This window comes from Centropristis striata, chromosome 18 (genome assembly GCF_030273125.1).
Source record: "Centropristis striata isolate RG_2023a ecotype Rhode Island chromosome 18, C.striata_1.0, whole genome shotgun sequence".
In the NCBI taxonomy this organism is placed as follows: domain Eukaryota; kingdom Metazoa; phylum Chordata; class Actinopteri; order Perciformes; family Serranidae; genus Centropristis; species Centropristis striata.
The window spans coordinates 9,350,826-9,355,473 of NC_081534.1; the positions used below are offsets into that span (position 1 = coordinate 9,350,826).

General features: G+C 39.8%; 1 long non-coding RNA gene across 1 annotated transcript; it reads right to left on the minus strand.

Moving 5' to 3' along the window:
• Positions 1–837: 837 nt before the first annotated feature.
• Positions 838–2,906, minus strand: LOC131991282 (uncharacterized). The gene is made up of 2 exons (XR_009396128.1): positions 2,168–2,906; positions 838–1,123 (listed from the first exon to the last, which is right to left on the minus strand). It is a non-coding gene; the product is annotated as an uncharacterized LOC131991282 (long non-coding RNA).
• Positions 2,907–4,648: the final 1,742 nt, after the last annotated feature.

Sequence of the window (4,648 nt, forward strand, 5' to 3'; positions counted from 1 at the left end):
CCGCCTACTATTTGAGGAAATACGGTAATCCCATAGTTTCCTCCTGTTAAAATGATGATCAGTGTAACGATTTAAGGAGTGACAATGTTAAACTGATCACTTACACCGCCACAGTATGCACTGTTACTGATACACACTTTATTTGGTCTTGTTGATCAGATAATCCCGCCCCCAGCCCTAGATGCAAGTGGTTCCTGGTTCAAGACCAGCAAAGAGTTGATGCAGATCTCGAACCAGTGTTCCTGGCCGAGAGCCGGTTCTTTGGCTGTTGAAAATTGACTGCCTTATAAGGGGCATAAAATAGCTTTCAGAAAGAATGCATTGTATAATATGAAACTTTGTACTGTTGAAACTGCATATATGCCATACAGAAAAAGTGAGGCCTTGTTCATTTCATATCATTGTCATCAAACCTTAGTCATAGTTTACATCAGAAAAAACTTACACAGTACACTGTTATATTGACAACATGACTCAGCATTTTGACTTTGTTGTTCGTGAGCAATGACACAAAGACTTGTCTTCCTGATGGCACTGACATTTTAATTGACTCAAATATTTACTTTTGAAAGATAAACTAGGATTTTGAGCAGGGAAGGTTTTTGCAGGTAATCCATTGTTTGGTTTGACTGAAAAAAACTGTAAATGTAGGAGCACTGTGGGCAAGACTTTACTCATGATAGCTGCAGAAGACCAATATTGAACCTGCCACTGCTAACTGAAACCACAAAGACCCAAGAAAAGTTTGTATATCTTAAAATGTTAGCATCATACACTGGCACTTAAACATTGGAGAAATTTGGTGTTTGTTTCCTCGACACATGAAAACAAAACATAAAATCATACAAATCATTTAATCATACAAAATCTTGGAGGATCCCAATGTTTTGTGTAGCACATGTACATGTAGACAACAAAATAGTACAGTGCCATACATTCAATACATTCAATGTAAAATCTCACTGACAGAACAGTGTGCAGTGTCCTGTAGTTTAATTTTCAATCAGCAGAGGGTGTTTGTATCTCCAGAAGCTCAGGAAGAATGTGACATGTGGTTTCTGCTTCCTTGCCTATAACAGTCAGAGCACGTGCAGAGAGCTCCAACACACGGCCAAACATCCTGCTGTGAAGGAAACAAAAAAAAAGCGAACAGTGAGACGACTGACGACAGACAAACATGACTGAGCGTCACAGAACAGAACTACAGTCCATCCGTGGAGGCAACAATGTCTTTTATCTCATCTGTAAGCCTGTCCACATTACTAAATCTCTTCTGTTCTCTCCGTATGTGTGTGTGTGTGTGTGTGTGTGTGTGTGAGTGTGTGTGAGAGAGAGAGAGAGAGAGAGAGAGAGCGTGGGTGTGTGTGAGTGTCGCACTGTGGGATGACAGGAACTTTGCACCATGGGAACTGTGTGAGGGGAACACAGGGATCCAGGCTGAGAGCACAGGATATACACACACACACACACACACACACACACACACACACACACAGTATTCTATTTGTATATAAACATGTCTCATATCCTCCATTCTGTGGTGGAAACATGCAAATCATCCACAATGATCCTTGAGGGAGAGTGGGAGCCTTTCTCAGTAACTAACTGTACAGCTCCTCCGTGCAGGCATCAACTGTGAACTGCAGATTGAAATAAGGAAAAGCTGTTATTATCTCTTTGGGAAAATCTGAGAAATCTTTAGTTTTTACAATCTAGCTCTTGTCTAATCTTGTCTGACCAGATATGAGCATTTTATGCGTTGCAGAGATCTGGGAACACAGTGGTCAGACGCACAGTCACCAGCTGGCCTGAATAACTGAATATAAAGTAGCTTGTTAGTGGCTGGTTATTGGACTGCCTGGGCTAAAGAAACAATCATTTAATGTTCTAAAATTCGCAATATGCAAGACCAAAAGAAATCTGTAAAAAGACAGCTAGCCAGGATGCTGAAAAATATTTTCCCCTGAATTGAGTCTGTTAGGCATGTCCCTCAGCCCTCCCAATAGACTCCATAAATCTATTGTTGTAGTACTAGTATTTGGTTTAAGATGATTCACTTTATGTATAATGTTAGACACCTTTCGTTGATATTCCTAGTTGTGAATGAAAATGGCACCCTCACATAGACTGTGTGTGTGTGTGTGTATATATATATATATATATATACATATAATGGATGTAGTCACTGTGATGTCACCCATTGGTTTGTGGCCCGTTGGAAGCATCGAGTTCAGCGTTACACTCGTCACCATCTTGCGTCGCCATCTTGTTTCTGATACGGGGACCAGACCATATCTGGACTGTGGAGGAGTGAGAGGGATCTGATCACTGACTACAGCCTCTCTACATCTCAACCTGACTGAGAGAAGTCGCTGCTAATTCATGTTAGTATTAACTAGGATGTTAGTTTTTGCTAGCAAAAAACAAAATGTACGTTACTTAACTAAGAAAAAATAACGGCGACTCCTTGGAGTTTCTGTTAGTCCAACCAAACGCTGAACAAGACATTTTTACTGAACAAAACGTTCAAATAAACTGTCATTAAGTGAAAATACAGTGAAAGGGTCAAAGTTATGAGACCAAACCGCTAAACGTCCTTTTTTCTATCTATATAACATTATATATATCTTTATTGACACGTTGCCGTGGATACGCATTGTTCCGCTTCTCTCCTGATGACGGCTCGCCTTGTTAGTGACCTGTCAATCAAAGGTAGCCACGCCTCAAATCATATGATTCTTTTTCATCTATTTTCTTCTAAATGGGGCCATTATTTGAACTATTAACATCAAATTGTCTTGAAGAAGATTTTTTGCTAGTGATTGAGACTGTAGTGTTGTCCTAAAAAAATTCTGAGGTAATAAATCAAGTGAGAAGTTTTCTCATTTTGCACTGACATGAATGGACAGAATTTTTTTGCAGCCAAACTTAGCGCCCCCTGCTGGAATTTTCGGTAGAATGCAGCTTAAGACACTTTCTGGTTTGCCTCCCTGCTCAGACCCAGAGGCCTGCACCTTCATAACTCGTGTAATTTTGAAGTTCTTTATGTTGAGGTACTGGATATGTGCAACGTCATGTTTGAAATAACTTTAATTGTTAACCTGTTTACTTCACTGCTATTAGAGGCTCTCTACTGTTTATTGCATTGCAACTGTTTGTAGTTGTTAGTATGTTGTTTAGGTCTGAATCAGCACCATTATATACAGGCCCATGTGTTGTGTTCACTGCTGCTATATAAGAATATCTCTCTTTCATGTAATGCTAATAAGCATGACTGCTAATACAACCAGCAGCTATATTAGGCATGGATCCAGTTAGGGAGGGGCCGAAAAATTTGACTGAACCAAACAGTCAAATACAAGCAGACTCATAAAGCTAATTTTGAGCAAAAAAAGTTATTTTGAACTTGTTGGAAAAAGTTCAAGTTTACCATTTATCATTGTAATTGTGCATTCCAGTGAAATGGAAAACTTGTGCTTTGGCTGCCTTCTGCAGTGGGCTTATAGTGAGTCACCAGTGGCGGACTCAGACTGTTTGAAGGGCAGGGGCGAAAAAAAAACCCCAAAAACGGCACATTCTGCACAACATGGGCCCCACCAGCAGCAAAAAGCTGTGATGCATGATGTATGATGAAATAGTCCTTATTCTTGATTATGATTAGCTAGTTAAAGGAGATCCAGATCAAAGTAGTTATTGATATGGTACTGACAATTAAAACCATTGAACTGAACCATCTAGGGGGGTCTGGGGGCATGCCCCCCGTGAGAAAATCTGTACAATTTTAAGTAAAATGCATCAGTTTTGTGCACTTCGAGAGCTAAATGAGAGCAAAGACCTCACCTAACATTTCTCACAGTTCGGTGACACTTTAATATAGAATCTCTAAATGGCACATCATCATAATTTATTGTATGAAGGGGCACCCTAGAGGGCAATCAATACGTTTTTTCATGTGTAAAGGGCAGCCAATAAGGCACTTTCTCTCGTTTTCACGGTCTAGAACCGCCACTGAGCTTTAATATATCTTGTTTTAAGAGTTAATTTCTCATTTTAAGCGTACAGCATGCTTATTATTAGATTTAATAATCTAAATTTAAGAAATCTTGTCAAGTGAAATTATCTGTCCATGCAGCAAGATCATTTCCCTCAGATTTAGTGTTTTTATCTTGTTTTTAGACACACCTTTTTTGCAGTGCAGTAAGAAACAGGCCATATGCTCTACAGGACATGTGATAAGACTTCACTGTATCTCTGGCAGTGTTCAGGATGTTAGATATCTTTGTTGTGTGTTTATTCTCTACTTTTAAACTAATAGTGAATACCAGAGCAGAATATCTATCAAGTGAAAACTCAAAGCTACGTGCAGACATATCACAAGAAAAGACAGCTCACCCCACAACCAGGAGGTCATTTGTTAGCAGGCCTCCTCATTGCCCTGCTATTTGACTTACTACAGTTGACAGGACCAAGCCAAGACCTAATTTACTATCTGGTCATGTGATGACCGTATAGGCTGATTAAGACTCTGATGTACCATTATACAAGTCAGCTATTCTCAACCTTGGGGTCCCGACCCCAATTGGGGTCGCTAGATGATTTCTGGGGGTCACCAAATCATTTTGGAAGTCAGCTCTGTCTCCACTGTGTT